The 17,640-nt window shown below is 40.8% G+C and overlaps 1 protein-coding gene across 2 annotated transcripts in view; it reads right to left on the bottom strand.

Moving 5' to 3' along the window:
- The window catches only part of CCNYL1 (cyclin Y like 1), a 231,039-nt gene that overhangs the window by 89,499 nt on the left and 123,900 nt on the right, over positions 1 to 17,640 (bottom strand). The window lies entirely within an intron of this gene.

The raw sequence follows: 17,640 nt of genomic DNA, 5'->3' as shown, positions 1-17,640 counted from the left end.
CCCATCCTCCATCACATAGGCGCATCTACCCTCTTAAAGGGATCTCCGGTATGGAAGTTAGGGCAAATCCATCCAGCACTCTGATACTGACCCCAGGCCTCTTAAAGGGATCCCAGGTATGGAAGTTAGGACCGTTCCACTCAGCTGTGTGGTTCTGACCCCAGGGTCTTTTAAAGGGATCATTGGTATGGAAGATAGGGCAATTCCACTAAGCACTGTTTCTAACCCCAGGCCCCTCTTAAATGGATCCCCTTTATGGAAGTGAGGGCAAATCCACTCTGCGCTCCGATTCTGACCCCAGGCCTCTCTTAAAGGGATCATTGGTATGGAAGTCAGGGCAAATCCATCCAGCTCTTTGGTTCTGACGCCAGGCCTCTCTTAAAGGGATCCCCGGTACGGAAGTTAGGGCAATTCCACTCAGCGTTCTGTGTTATGAATGGGTCACCGAGGAGGAAAAAAACAAGCTAAGTCTCAGAAAACCAGAGAAGTTGGTAACTATGCAGATTGCAGATCCCTGATCTTAACCACACAACTAGCAGCAGTCGTGGAGCGTTCCTACGATGGTCCCAGACGCCTCGTCACAACCGGAGAGTTACATACAGGAAAAGAGGAAAACTAACTGCCCCAGAGCAGACCCCAAAGGAAAGACAGCCCCCCACATGTATTGACGGTGAAACAAGATGAAAATACAAACAAAGGCAGGAAAATAGGCTGAGCAAACGATGGGGCCCGACTAACTAGAAAGGAAAGACACTGTCTGCGATCTGCCAAAAAAACCTACCAAAATAATGTGCAACACTTCTGATAGCAAAATTAACCCTGAAGTTACTAGACTTCTCCCACTATATCAGCACTCTGAAATATTCTGAGACAGAGCAAAAAGAGGCCAATCTAATAAGGGACAAAAAGGCAGATTGGCAAATACAGATAAACAGGAGTGGAAATTCATCATAGCCCCAGCAGGGGCAGGCTGATCACACAAGAAACTGAATTGACCAGCAAGCGCAAGTGTGAACAATAGCAAAAAACAAACTTAACTTGAGAACACTGGAAGAGAGCTGAAGTCCAAGACCTGGGAAGCAGACTGAATCACCAGCACCAGGATAGGGCGTCGGCTGTCTTATATCCAGTCTGATACTCCACAGATCCAATCATTATCCTCCTCATCAGGTGACAGATCACTACCACTTAAACCAACCTCACTACCTCCTGTCACCACCAGAGGGAGAACGGAAGGAAAACTCAACTGGTGGAGCAGAAAATGAGTTCATAACAGTTCTGGTTCTGACCCCAGGCTCTCTTAAAGGGATCCCAGGTATGGAAGTCAGGGCATTTGCCTTCAAATGCTCTGGTACTGACCCCAGGCCTCTACTAAAGGGATCATTGGTATGGAAGTCAGGGCAAATCCATCCAGCGCTTTGTTTTGACCCCAGGCCTCTCTTAAAGGGGTTAAGACCCAGCCTATTTTGGCCTTAATGACCTGGCCATTTTTTGCAATTCTGACCAGAGTCCCTTTATGAGGCAATAACTCAGGAACGCTTCAACGGATCCTAGCGATTCTGAGAATGTTTTTTCGTGACATATGGGGCTTCATGTTAGTGGTAAATTTAAGTTGATAATTTTTGCATTTATTTGTGAAAAAACGGACATTTGGCGAAAATTTTGAAAATTTAGCAATTTTCAAATTTTGAATTTTTATTCTGTTAAACCAGAGAGTTATGTGATACAAAATAGTTAATAAATAACATTTCCCACATGTCTACTTTACATCAGCACAATTTTGTAAACAAAATTTTTTTGTTAGGAAGTTATAAGGGTTAAAAGTTGACCAGCGATTTCTCATTTTTACAATGCCAATTTTTTTTTAGGGACCACCTCACATTTGAGGTCACTTTGAGGGGTCTATATGGCAGAAAATACCCAAAAGTTACACCATTCTAAACACTCCACCCCTCAAGCTACACAAAACTACATACAAGAAGTTTACTAACCCTTCAGGTGCTTCACAGGAACTAAAGCAACGTGGAAGGAAAAAATGGACATTTTAATTTTTCCAACAAAAATTTTATTTTAGCATCAATTTTTTCATTTTCACATGGGCAACAGGATAAAATGGATCCTCAAGTTTGTTGGGCAAATTCTCCTGAGTACACCAATACCTCATATGTGGTCATAAACCACTGTTTGGGAGCACGGCAGGGCCGGGAAGGAGCGCCATTTGACTTTTTGAATAGAAAATTAGCTTGAATCATTAGCGGACACCATGTCCTGTTGAGAGAGCCCCTGTGTGCCTAAACAGTGAAAACCCCCCACAAGTGACACCATTTTGGAACCTGGACCCCTTAAGGAACTTATCTAGATGTGTGGTGAGCACTTCAAACCCCCAAGTGCTTAACAGAAGTTTATAACGCAGAGCAGTGCCAATCAAAAAATCATTTTTTTTCCTCAAATAAGATTTTTAGCCCGCTATTTTTTATTTTTACAAGGCTAACAGGAGACGTTGGACCAAAAAAGTTGTTGTGCAATTTGTCCTGAGTACACAGATACCCCATATGTGGGGGGGAACCACTGCTTGGGCGCATGGGAGAGCTCAGAAGGGAAGGAGCGCTATTTTGGAATGCAGACTTTGATGGAATATTGCGTTATGTTGCGTTTGCAGAGCCCCTGATGTGCCTAAACAGTAGAAACCCCCCACAAGTGACCCTATTTTGGAAACTAGACACCCCAATGAGCTTATCTAGATGTGTAGTGAGCACTTTGAACCCCCAAGTGCTTCACAGAAATTTATAACGCAGAGCCATGAAAATTAAAAAAAAAAAATCTTTTTTTTCCTCTTAAATTATTTTTTAGCCAGCTATTTCTTATTTTCCCAAGGTTAACAGGAGAAATTGGACCCCAAAAGTTGTTGTCCAGTTTGTCCTGAGTGCACTGGTACCCCATATGTGGGGGGGACCACTGTTTGGGCACACGGCAGGGCTCAGAATGGAAGGAGCGCCATTTGACTTTTTGAATGAAAAATTAGCTCCAATCGTTCGCGGACACCACGCCGTGTTTGGAGAGCTCCCCCACAAATGACCCCATTTTGGAAACTAGACAGCCTTAAGGAACTTAACTAGATGCATAGTGAGCACTTTGAACCCCCAGGTGCTTCACTGAAGTTTAAAACGCAGAGCCGTGAAAATAAAAAATTTTGTTCCTCTGAAAAAATTTTTGCCCGCTATTTTTTATTTTCACAAGGGTAACAGGAGAAATTGGACCCCAAAAGTTGTTGTCCAGTTTGTCCGGAGAACGCTGGTACCCCATATGTGGGGGGGGAACCACTGTTTGGGCACACGTCTGAGCTCGGAAGGGAAGTAGTGACGTTTTGAAATGCTGACTTGATGGAATGGTCTGTGGGAGTCACGTTACGTTTGCAGAGCCCCTGATGTGCGTAGACAGTAGAAACCCCCCACAAGTGACCCCATTTAGGAAACTAGACCCCCCAAGGAACTCATCTAGATATGTGGTGAGCACTTTGAATCCCCAAGTGCTACGTAGAAGTTTATAACGCAGAGCAGTTTTCCACAAAAATAATTTTTTCAGTCCCCAACTTTTTATTTTCCCAAGGGTAACAGGAGAAATTAGACCCGCAAAGTTGTTGTGCAATTTTTCCTGAGTATGCTGATACCCCATATGTGGGGGTAAACCACTGTTTGGGCACGTCGGGGTTCAGAATGGCGGGAGCACGGTTTGACTTTTTGAATGCAAAATTGGTGGCACCATGTACCTGCGGGTCGGATGACCTTTCAGTGACCCCGGTCAACTGACCCGCAGGAGGGCGATCAATTCATGACGCCACATAGGTCGGATTGGCACCGACTTTCATGACACCTACGTGGCATCAAAGGTCGGAAGTTAGGATCGTTCCACTCAGCGCTGTGGTTCTGAACGCAGGGCCTCTTAAAGGGATCATTGGTATGAAAGTTAGGGCAAATCCACTCAGCGTTCTGGTCCTGACCCCAGGCTGACGGGATGATGTGGGCTATTAGGGGTAGTAGTCTGCTGGCTCTGGCTCACAGGATGTGGAATATTACTGGTAGTAGTCTGGTGGCTATGGCTGATGGGATGATGTGGGATATTAGGGGTAGTAGTCTGGCGGCTTTGACGGGATGATGTGGGATATTAGTAGTCCGGTGGCTCTGGCTGACGGGACAATGTGAGATATTAGGGCTAGTAGTCCTGTAGCTCTCGATTGTGTGGGATATTATAGTGAATGTGGCTATGTGGAGTGGGCGGGGTAAATATATATACAGGGGTTGGACAAAATAATGGAAACACCTAACGTTTTGGCATCATAATCTTCGAACATGTTATAAACATGCAAACTGTGACTGTGGTAATGTTTTGTAGTTTATTATTTGTGCTATGTGATATGTGTATGTAAATTAACTGTTTGTTTTGCAGAATTGTAAGAACATTGAGAACCTGATACCAATGGCAGACCTCTCGGATTTTCAAAGAGGCCAAATTGTTGGTGCTCGTATGGCAAGCGCTAGTGTAACAAAGTGCCTGAATGCTTGGCGTTTCAAGAGGTACTGTCTCCAAAGTAATGACTGCGTTTGAAAGAGAAGGAAAAACGTCCACAGCAAAGCACAGGTCCGGCCGAAAGTCGAAGTTCACTGAGAGAGACCGTCGGACTCTAAAGCGAATTGTGAGAGAGGATCACAAGACCACGGCTCAGAAAATCACTGCTGAGCTCAATGAACACCTACAGAACCCAGGTTCCACGAAAAATGTTCGTCGGGAAATGCACAAATCTGGATTCCACGGAAGAGCTGCAATTCGAAAACCGCTGCTCTCAGTGACAAATGTTTCCAAGCGTAGAGTGGTGTAGAAACCTCCAGAATTGGTCCCTCGAGCAGGGGAAAAATGTGATATTCTCAGACGAATCATCATTTACCCTATTTCCGACCTCCGGCCGAGTATACGTTTGGAGACAGCCAAAAGAAGCATTCCATTCAGACTGCCTTCTACCAACCGTAAAACATGGCAGAGGTTCTGTGATGATCTGGGGTGCTATTTCGTGGAGATCCGCCGGGCCAATGATAATTCTTCCATGAAGGGATAACAGCCGAGATTATTTAGGCATTTGGGCGACCAAGTGCATCCTATGGTTCAAGCACTGTTCCCGGAGGGGAACGCCATCTTTCAGGATGATAATGCACCAATTCATATAGCTAGAATTGTTAAAGCATGGCACGAGGAACATTCTAATGGAGTTGAGCATCTCATCTGGCCCCCACAATCTCCAGACCTCAACATTATTGAGCATTTATGGTCGATTTTAGAGATTAAAGTTAGATGTCGATTTCCGCCGCCATCGTCGCTCAAAGAACTAGAGGGTGTTTTAACTGAAGAATGGGCTAAAATTCCTTTGTAAACAATTCACACCTTGTATGAATCCATACCTCGGAGAGTTGAGGCTGTAATCGCCCCAAAAGGTGGACCTACACCATATTAAACTAATTTTTGTTGATGTTCACAGGTGTTTCCATTATTTTGTCCAACCCCTGTATATGTTTATGTATATATATATATTGTGATAAAACACTCCGGGATCGCCTTTGCTGGGGTCAAAGGTCATGTGCGTTCAGCATGAAACTCAGGCGCAGAGCTGGGATTCGGGTGTAACTGACCCGGAGTCAGGTTTATTAACGGTGAAAGCAATGCAAAAAGGAAATAAAACATAAAACAAATCCTTGCCTGTCCGGCACTAACTAAACAATGGACAACCTAACTACCAACTGGCGGGCTTCTCCCGTCCAGCACAGTTGCAGTGGGCACTGCTTCCACTCACGTGTGTCTCTCACACAGACAGGCTCTCTGTGTTCCCAGGCTGAGACACTCACACAACCACCTGGCATCTTTTTATATCCACCTCCCATTATTCATTAGCAAGCAGGTGCGATACTGACCAGACTAGGCCACATAGGAAAGGAATCTGGGCGAGATATACCTGCCTTCATCCACTATTCCCACATGATTCTCACAATATATATATATTTTTATATATATAAAATCAGTTAGTTACTATGCCCAGGTAGCGCCAGGCTCTATAGCTAGTCTTTATATATAAAAATGAGTGAGTGTGTGTCAAGCCATGCCCACTCCACATAGCAACCAATCACTAAGCATCTTTCATTTCACCAGAAAGATGAAAGCTGAGCTGTGATTGGTTGCTATTAGCAACAGTTTTCCTAATCCACAACACCTCTGCAGACACTGACCGGGTAGGAGAATTCTAGCATCCCCGGAAACAAGCTCCCCAGCCATTCTCTGCTCCCCAGAAAGGAGCAGAGAGCACATGACAGAAATTAATCAGCCCCTACTCTTAGTGCTGCGCTCTATTGTTACTGGCGTAGAAAATCGCATCATCAGCGGCCGCACTGCCAAGGTACATAACAGCAGATCTCCAGGAACTCCCTGCTCAGCGCCACCAAACTTGGGACTATGGGATGGAGGATGTGTGTGATGGGTATGTGGGCACTGGGCTATGGGATGGAGAATGTGCATGATGGGTATATGGGCCGGTGACTATGGTATGGAGGATATGTATGATGGGTATATGGGCACGGGACTATGGGATGGAAGATATGTATGATGGGTATATGGGCACAGGACTATGAGATGGAGGATATGTATGATGGGTATATGGGTACCGGACTATAGGATGGAGTATGCGTGATGGACACTGGACTATGGGATGGAGGATGTGTGATGGGTATATGGGCGCTGGACTATGGGATGGAGGATATGTATGATGGGTATATGGGCATTGGACTATGAGATGAAGGATGTGTAATGGGTAAATGGGCACTGGACTATGGGATGGATGATAATCATAATTTTTTATAACTAACCAGTTAGTTACTATGCCCGGGCAACGCCGGGCTCTTCAGCTAGTGTTAAATAAAACAGCCTTTCTCCATCGCAACTACTGATGATTGCGGTTTGGTGCACATGGCCTGTGCAAACTCTTCTCCAAGAGATTCTGGCTTGTTTCTTTCCTCAATGTCAAGGCACATCCAAGACGCGCTCCGTCTCCTCAACAGTAACTACAGGGAGAAACTTTACCAAAACAGATTTTGTATTGCCTTCTGCGAGACTGCTTCCCGGTGGGCCTTAGGAATTCTACAGGACTTTAAATTCACCCGAGTAGGAGGCTCATGTTTGATGACACAAGTGGGTCATTCCATATCAAGTGATCCAAATATGAATTTTTTTTACCTGATGTCTTTAGATTTTTTTATTTTCTTTTTATGAAATACTACTTTACTTAATTACAAGTTAAAAGTTTTTAATTTTTTTCTTCATCAGTTAATTTTTTACAGACTTCTAAAGCTTTGAAAAAGCGTGAATTTTGGCCTGGTATGGCTTTACATTTTTATCATATCTCGGGTTACAATTAAGATAAATAGGTGGGAGAGGCATCATTTTTTCTCAGAACGGTACAGGCTTTTATTTGAAATGTCACAAGATTGTTTCTTTATATTTTGTTTTGGATAAATCAAATTCAACATTTTGATGCGCAATTGTGAAAAAAACATTTTAAAAATGAGAAAAAATGCGTGTATGTTACTTGTGTTCTTGTTTATATTTGTACAGGGATTCAACTTGGGACCTATCAAATTTTAATTTTTTTAAGCCTTGAATCATCTGATTTTTATGTTTGTGTGAGAGTCTTCCTTTTTTCTTTTCAAATTACAACTTATTGAATTCATCATTTATATGCAATAATAAAGAAACCCAAAAAACAAATACTTTAAGTGCCAGAATATATCTTAATCATCATAACACAATTTGCTCAGCATTTTCAACCTGAAAGCATTGAAAAAAACAAAAGAAAAAAGGTGATCATATCCCCAAGTGTGATTTTCTAAATACAGTCTCATCCTAATTATGTTAAAAACAAGATTAAAAGAACCAATATTTTTACCACCTATTTATACATGTAACAATTTTTTTTCTATTATATCACTAAACATGTCATTTATGAAGTGCTTAAGAAGAATAGTACAGTAGTTAAATCCTCGTTCTATAAAATATGAACTAATCAATTAGTACGTTTTTAAACTGGCCTTTTATCATCAATTTGTCCCTAACTCAGGTGGAGCCGAACACCATGACAAGACCGTACATATTCTTTGACACAAAAGGAAGTGGCCATTGCTAGTAAGCGCTTATGGACAAGATTACATTTTAGCCACTAGAAGCTAGTGGGTAAAATGTAATCTTGTCCATAAGCGCTTAAGGGCTTGTGCACACGGTGCAGATTCTGCTGCAGATTTGCCTCTGCCGATCCGCTGCAATTCCGCAAGCATTGTACAGTACAATGCTGATCAATGGATTTTAAAAACCGCAGTGCACATGCTGCAAATTTTTTCGCGCGGATTTGCTGCAGTTTTAAATCCGCAGCATGTCAATTCTTTCTGCAGATTCCGCAGCGGTTTGACACCTGTTCCACTGTACAGGTGTCAAAACGCAGGGGCAAACCTGCAAATCCGAGTGGAAAAATCCGCAGCAGAATCCGCACTGTGTGCACTCACCTGATTTAAGATAACTTTTAAAATGTCTGGTTTTTACTTGGATACACAAAGGATGGCACTGGACCAGAAGGATGCAAAAAAGTAAATTCTACTTCATTTTCATACAGGTTTCCTTGCAACCAGAAAAAATGTAAAACCTGTCCATTTATAATGACCACGGACAAGATAAAGATCCCCAACTCACATCAGAACTACAAGATCCCAGGTACTTTCACTTGCATTACATCTAATGTGGTGTACTTAATTATTTGTACTAAATGTCCAACTGGGGGTCTGTATGTGGGGGAGACAGGGCAAAAGCTTAGAACAAGGATGAATGCTCATCGTCACACAATAAGAGAAAAAAGAATGGATCTACCTGTGGCAAAACATTTCTGTATCCCTGATCACAGCAGCGTGGATATGAAATTACTGGTATTGAAAGGTAACTTCAATTCTCAGAGAGAGAGACGAGTTTGGGAGTACAAATTTATGACGAACTTTGACACTCTCAGTGCTGGAATGAATGTGTCGCATGGATTTATGTCTTTTTACATCAATTAAGGAATTTCCTTTTAAAACCGTGTGGAGGTATGACAACACAGAACTAGACCCCAATCAGAGGACCATAAAACATCCGGACTCCTTATCTATGAACTGGTCCAATGTTTATATTTGTGTTTCTCCCTCTCCCATATTGATAGTTCTGCTTCATGTCACTTGTCTTATCCATTGCATTTTTTCTAGGCTGTATTGTGCATAAATATGTGACTTCAGATTTTGTATTAGTCTAGCCTGATGAAGAGACCTGAGTAGTCTCGAAAGCTTGCAATGTGTTACCATCTTTTCAGTTAGCCATTAAAAGGTATCAACCACTGAGGACTCTCAATTCTGAATATTTTACTTCATCTTCACAATCTTTGGAGAGTACAGTAGCCAGCCACCAGCGCCAATCATTCACAGGTCACTACCAGTTACGTCATTCATTGCCAATCTTATGCTGCCTTCAACCACCTCATTGACTTCACTGTCTTTGCTGAATGAAAAATCCTTGTTTATATTTCTGTTTCACTACATGGAATGAAAGTGTGGTATTGCTGAGTCCCTTTGATGGGTTCTACGTCCTGTAACAGATGTTTTAACACTCTCCTCCTTTTCGTAACCCTGGTTTGTACAATACATGAACTGGATGTGAAGAATATTTTTCTCACTCCATTTGAAAAGTTGCATGGGTGTTAAGATTTGGTCTGAATATGGCCTCTGAAGGCTAGCTCGAGCTGCAAGGCATTTGACAGTGCCTCCTAAACTATCCCATGCACCTTTGCCATGAGCAGTGGCAAAAAGTGCCATTCAGCTTCCACTCCAAAATCTTTCTTGTGATGACATACATTTATAAAGTTTTTCCTGTTTTTATACTGTGCAGAAGAGCCATCTGAGAAGTAGTAGACCTTGCTGAAACTTGGTAGGATGTCCGTTTTTATCTCTGAAATTTTTTTTGGAACAAATGAACAGCTATGAATCATGAAGTAAGCACTCAGATATCATAACTACACTTTTGTACTTTATTTCTCCATTCTCATTGTAATAGATCGCAAAAGGGTGACAGTTGCTTGTACATTGTTCCAGTGAAATGACTGTGCTTCATCCTGAACAACAAAGGAATAGTCCAGTGAAAAGTCCAAGCTTATTACTGCCTCATTCTATTTGATGCTTTCTTTGAGGTGATTGTAGTAGACTGTTGGCGAGCTATAAATGAGTATCTTAAGGACTATCAGCTGTTCACAAAAACATTCTATAAAATGTTGTACACTTTTAAAAACAGTGCCAAAAGTACATCTGTCAACAGATATCCACTGTTGATGAGTTATATTGTCTACCATAGACTCCTCAAAATAATTTAATATTTTTTCTTTGAGAGCCAATACTGAAGGATATTTTTTGTAAATATTGATGTAACAACTCCAACTCTTTTCTGGACACAATATATGGGACAGACATACTTTGTAATTGCCAATCTGAATATCTTTCAGCTTACCCCCTTCAATCATTAGCTTAGGGTTCTGGTGTGTTGTACATACGCATACTGAGTGTGTACCACTATCACCAGCCAGAACACAATTCTTCGGTTGCAGTAAAGCAAATTCAGAAAATCCTATTTTGGCAGAAGTGGAATTGTTTTCTTTAAAAAGTTCATAGGTTTATTTCAAATTGGTAAGAACCTGCCTCTTCTGGACTTGATTTTTCTTGCCGTTCACTTTCATAGACACACAATCTTTCCTGCCAGGCATAATTCGGCTAATTCAGACCTACAGATGACTACCCATTCCTGCTACTACATGTGGGGACAAATGACACCGCAAGAAATGACCTGGAAACCATCTGCAGAGACTTTGAAGACTTAGGCAAGAAAGTGAAAGAACTGGGAGCGCAGGTGGTCTTCTCTTCCATCCTCCCAGTGGATGGCCATGGAACAAGGAGGTGGAATAACATTCTGCAGGTGAACAACTGGCTACGTCGATGGTGCCGTCAGCAACGATTTGGATTTCTGGATCACGGAGTGAATTACTTATACGATGGACTACTTGCTAGAGATGGGGTGCACCTTACGAAGACTGGTAAGCATGTATTTGGAAGTCGCCTTGCTACACTTGTAAGGAGAGCTTTAAACTAGAACATGGGAAGGGAAGCAAAAGACCAGAAAAAGCCATACACCTGACAAATGCTATTGAGAACTCTGCTATTAGAAGTGGAAAGGAAGAACAAAGACAAAAGAATCTAATTAATAAAAATATTGGATAAAGAGAAACCAATCACAAACTAAAATGTTTCTATACTAATGCACAAAGCATGGGCAACAAACAAGGAGAATTGGAACTACTAACACTGGAAAAGAAATATGATGTCATTGGAATCACTGAAACTTGGTGGGACAATACACATGATTGGAATACAAGACTAGAAGGATACAACTTATTTGCAAGAAACAGACTTGATAAACGAGGAGGGGGTGTCGCATTGTATGTTAGAAACGTGTATATCTGCACAGAGATTGAAGCTTCAGAGACTGGGAGTTCTGTGGAAACTGTTTGGGTAAGAATACAAGGACAGAACAATGGAAAGGACACCATTGTAGGCATTTACTACAGGCCGCCTGTGCAAGCTGAAGATATGGATGAACTCTTTATGCATCAAATGGCCAAGTTCTCCAAAAAATATGACAGTTGTCATGGGAGATTTCAACTATCCAGACATTTGTTGGGAATCTCTCTCAGGCAAAACTAACAGGTCAAGGAAATTCTTATCCTCTCTTGCTGACAACTTTATCTTCCAAAAGGTAGGGGAGAAAACAAGGGGAACTGCTACCTTGGATCTAATCCATATAAACAGGGAGGAAATGGTTGAGGAGGTAAAAGTGACTGGGACCCTAGGAGGTAGCGACCATGCTATTTTAGAATTTTGGATAACTAGAGGCGGAAGACCTGTGAAGACTCAGACGTCAAGGTTAGATTTCAGAAAGGCAGATTTTCAGGGATTCAGAAAGAGAATTGGAGGGATCCAATGGCTGGATATCCTTAAAGACAAAAATGTTCAAGAAGGATGGGAAATCTTGAAAAATGAAATTCTCAAAGCACAGTTGTTAACAATTCCGAAAAGAGGGAAGAATAGGAAGCATTTAAGGAAACCAGGATGGATGAACACAGAACTTAAGCACATGCTAAAAAGGAAGAAAAAAATGTTTATAAAATGGAAAGAGGGAGGCATATCTAAAGAAGAATATAATCCTGGCTGCAGAAACTGCAGGGCACAAATCAGATTATCAAAAGCTGAAAATGAATTGAGGCTTGCAAGAGATGTCAAAAGCAATAATAAAGGATTTTGGGGATATGTCAAAAGTAAAAGAAAAGTCAAAGATGCTATAGGATTTTTACAGGATGAAAATGATGAAATGGTAAGACAGGATGTTGAGAAGACTGAACTTTTAAATTCCTATTTTGCATCTGTTTTCTCTCAGAAAGGAAATGTAACATCAACTGTTCTTCACTGTCCTATTAAGGGAATAGAAGAATCCAGGATATCTATAAACAGAAAGATAGTGAGGAAACACTTAGCTAACCTAAATGAATTCAAGTCTCCAGGTCCAGATGAATTACACCCCAGAGTACTGAAGGAGATAGCAGAAGAAATTTTTGAACCCCTCTCCATAATCTTTGAAAATTCTTGGAGAACAGGAGAAGTGCCAGAAGACTGGAGAAGAGCAAATGTTGTTCCTATCTTCAAAAAGGGGAAGAAGGTGGACCCAGGCAACTATAGGCCGATGAGTCTGACTTCTATGCCAGGAAAGATCTTTGAACAAATTATTAAACAACATGTATGTCAATACCTGGATAAGAATGAAGTGATTAAACAGAGTCAGCATGGGTTTGTAACTAATAAGTCATGTCAGCCTAACTTAATTTCCTTCTATGACAGTATCACTGATTAGGTGGATCAAGGAAATGCTGTAGATATAGTATATCTTGACTTCAGCAAAGCATTTGACAAAGTCTCTCATACAATCCTTATTGAAAAAATGACTAAGTATGGAATGGACAAGGCAACTGTTAGGTGGATTCATAACTGGCTTAGTGATCGGACCCAAAGAGTGGTCGTAAATGGCTGAACATCCAGTTGGAAGAATGTTTCAAGTGGGGTACCACAGGGCTCTGTCCTGGGCCCTGTATTGTTCAACACCTTTATCAACGATTTAGATGAAGGAATTGAGGGTAAACTAATTAAATTTGCTGATGACACAAAGCTAGGAGGGATAGCTAATACTAGAGAAGAGAGAGAGAGGATTCAAAAAGATTTAAATAAACTGGAGAAGTGGGCAGCAACTAACAGAATGGTTTTTAACAGGGAGAAATGCAAAGTACTACATCTGGGCAATAAAAATGAAAAAAGCATATACAGAATGGGAGGAATAGGGCTAAGTGACAGCACATGTGAAAAAGACTTGGGTATACTAATAGATCACAGACTGAATATGAGTCAACAGTGTGATGCAGCAGCAAAAAAGGCAAATGCAATTCTAGGATGTATTAACAGAAGCATACAGTCTAGATCACGTGAAGTCATTATTTCCCTCTACTCCTCTTTGGTCAGACCTCATCTGGAATATTGTGTCCAGTTTTGGGCACCACATTTTAAAAAAGACATCAACAAACTGGAGCAAGTTCAGAAAAGAGCGACCAGAATGGTGACCGGTCTGCAAACCCTGTCTTATGAGGAAAGGTTGCAGGATTTGTGAATGTTTAGTTTGCAAAAGAGAAGACTGAGAGGAGACTTAATAGCTGTCTACAAATATCTAAAGGCCTGTCACATTGTAGAAGGATCAACTTTATTCTCATTTGCACAAGGTAAGACTAGAAGCAATGGGATGAAACTGAATGGGAGGAGACACAGATTAGATATTAGAAAAAACTTTTTGACAGTTAGAGTGATCAATGAGTGGAACAGGCTGCCACGAGAAGTGGTGAGTTCTCCTTCAATGGAAGTCTTCAAACAGAGGCTGGACAGACATCTGACTGGGATGATTTAGGGAATCCTGCTTTGAGCAGGGGGTTGGACCAGATGGCCCAGGAGGTCCCTTCCAACTCTACAATTCTATGATTCTATGACTATTGTAAAAATCTTTCACTTTACCCACCATAGCTTCATCTAATGTTTTGCCTGGTTTAGGATCAGGACAAGACATGAAACCTTTTTTTCAACTAGACATTTGCCTTTTCAAGCCATTATATTGCTAATGTTAAATTCATTTTCTATTCTTTTGCATGTCCAACTCTTCTGTAGTGTAGTCAGTATCATAAACTGTAATAATCAAAAACATGGGGCGCTGCGTGAGGGACACAAAAGCAGCAAATAAAAAGACAATACCACCTCTTTGTCCAAACAGTAAAATGGTAATTATAAAATATATAAATATTTGAGCTAAAAAATTTGTCCTGTAATCCAAAACAAATACCCTAAAATTTAACATACACTGCCCATAACAAATAATAAGCGTTTTCAAAATATAAAACAGTATTATGCCAGGAAAAACAAACTGAGAACAATCTTATGAATGTGGTTTATTCTAACAACCAAAAGAATACCTTTTAGCGGCTAAAAGCATGTTCAGACGTACTCTGTAGTCCCAAGTCGGCGCTGGATGCGCAGGGTAACTGCTCCCGCAGTGTTCACTAGAAGCCAAAGGTCCTTGTGCTGAAGAAATATACAGTCTTAATCCAAATGAAAGTGGAAGTGCCCGAAATCAATATCAAGGGTTAAGAGATGGAGTTCCTCTAATGTGGTGGCAAGTGAAGGACGATGTCCCGGCCGGTGACAATCGTCCTCCTTGTCAGCGTGCTCACACCACGGCAGAGCGGCAGACGTGCCGTTTGAGAGCTGAAAGCCGGCAAGGAACAGGACCTTGCGTGACGTCACAATCAAGTGATAGATCACGTGATCGACTAAGGAACGCTGGAAGGACCCAATTTCCTACGCGGTTCGAAAGACTACTGCTTCCTTCATCAGGGATGGTCCTTGTTACAGATATGGCGCTTAAATACCTAACCCACATGCAGAGGAATATTTAATGTTAAGAGCAAATAATTCTATTTCGCTATTTAGTCCATTCGGCATTAAAGTATTCATTTTAAATATCCATTCGCTTTCTTGTTTTGACATCTGATTAATATAGTTCCCCTTTCTCCAGCTTTTCTTAACTATTTTAATCCCAGTTACCTTAATGTCTCTAATAGAACCTCCATGATGTATAAAAAAATGATTAGACAAAGGATGGCCAGCAAATTTCTTGGTAATATTTCGAAGATGTTCAGCAATCCTTATGCACATTGGACGTATAGTTCTGCCAATATACAATTTTCCACATCGACATGTGATCCCATAGATGACTCCTTTAGTTTCACATGTAAAAATCTATAATATTAAAATTCAATGCATTTATTGGCAATTACCATTTGTTTTTTCGTGCCCAATTTTTTTTTGCACGGACCAAATTTTTTACATGGAAAAAAAAAAACACTTGGAGGTCTTAATTCACCTATATTGTTCCTCATTAGATTTCTTGAAATTGAAGGAGCAATCATATTCCCCAGATTATTGGCCTTTCTAAACACAAACCTCGGATGTGTTGGTAATGATTCACCGACAATCTTATCATTTTGTAAAATATTCCAATGTTTCTTAACAATACTTTAATTATTTTAACATTGGAGTTATATTGGAGGATAATCGGAATTTCATCTCTAGAAAAAAAAATCATCCTTATCCTTTTCTTTACGGTTCAATAGTTCTTCCCTTTGCATTTTGCCCACCAATTCTGTGGTTTTTAGCAAGGAGTCCATATCATAACCTTTATGTTGGAACCTAATATTTAGAGATTCAGCCTCTTTGTTAAAATCTTGTTCTCTAGAACAATTTCTATAGGCTCTTATGAGCTGACTCTTAGGGACATTTAGGAGCCAGTTCGGAAGGTGACAACTATCTAAAGAAATAAAATTATTAGAGTCAGTGACTTTGTGGTACAATTGAGTCTGAATAGTGCTGTTTTCAATAGAAATTCTCAAATCTAAAAAATTAACCTCCCTATAGCTGGTAGTGGTGATAAAATTTAAAAAATAATTTTTATTTAACTCAATTTAAAAATTCAGTTAGTAAAACGTCACCACCAGACCAAATGAAAAATATCATCAATAAAACGGTGCCATAGCACCAGGTTCGCCCGCAGGTCTCCACCTGGGTAGATGGTCTCATGTTCCCATTTTCCCACGTAGAGATTCGCATAACTGGGGGCGAACCTGGTGCCCATGACTGTACCCCACTTCTGGTAGTAGTTCATCCCGAATTTAAAATAATTATGATTTAATTTAAATTCAATACAGTCTAAAATAAACGCAATCTGGTCCTTTGGAACCATGCCATTTTTAGATATGAAATGCTTAACCGCTTCGCATCCTTTTTGTCCTGAAGGATAGTATACAGTGAGGTGATATCGAGAGTCCCCATACAATAATGGTCTTGCCATTCCACCTCCTTTAGGAGTCTTAAAAATATGAGTACTATCCTTCAAGTAGGCATTAGAGGAACTTAATCCCAGGTAACTGGGATTAAAATAGTTAAGAAAAGCTGGAGAAAGGGGAACTATATTAATCAGATGTCAAAAGAAGAAAGCGAATGGATATTTAAAATGAATACTTTAATGCCGAATGGACTAAATAGCAAAATAGAATTATTTGCTTTTAACATTAAATATTCCTCTGCATGTGGGTTAGGTATTTAAGCACCATATCTGTAACAAGGACCATCCCTGATGAAGGAAGCAGTAGTCTTTCGAAACGCGTAGGAAATTGGGTCCTTCTAGCGCTCCTTGGCCGATCACGTGATCTATCACTTGATTATGACGTCACGCAAGGTCCTGTTCCTTGCCGGCTTTCAGCTCTCAAACGGCACGTCTGCCGCTCTGCCGTGGTGTGAGCACGCTGACAAGGAGGACGATTGTCACCGGCCGGGACATCGTCCTTCACTTGCCACCACATTAGAGGAACTCCATCTCTTAACCCTTGATATTGATTTCGGGCACTTCCACTTTCATTTGGATTAAGACTGTATATTTCTTCAGCACAAGGACCTTTGGCTTCTAGTGAACACTGCGGGAGCAGTTACCCTGCGCATCCAGCGCCGACTTGGGACTACAGAGTACGTCTGAACATGCTTTTAGCCGCTAAAAGTTATTCTTTTGGTTGATATGAATGTGGTTTATTCTAAGATTGTTCTCAGTTTGTTTTTCCAGGCATAATACTGTTAATTTTAGGGTATTTGTTTTGGATTACAGGACATTTTTTAGCGCAAATATTTATATATTTTATAAGTATCATGATCTGTTCACTTCTGCTATGGGTGGATTTAAATTTATCTTTAAGCTGCAGAATGATCTCTGAATCAGTTTCACTTACCAGCTCCAGAGTAATTTTATTTTTTTAAACTTTTTCTATTTTTTTTTGGCAATAACCTGGATAATGGATTTTTTTTTTTG

Source organism: Dendrobates tinctorius, unplaced genomic scaffold (genome assembly GCF_039654945.1).
Source record: "Dendrobates tinctorius isolate UK_male_01 unplaced genomic scaffold, ASM3965494v1 ptg000188l, whole genome shotgun sequence".
Lineage (NCBI taxonomy): Eukaryota > Metazoa > Chordata > Amphibia > Anura > Dendrobatidae > Dendrobates > Dendrobates tinctorius.
The sequence above is the reverse complement of the archived record's forward strand: the minus strand, read 5'-3'. Positions and strand labels throughout refer to the sequence as shown.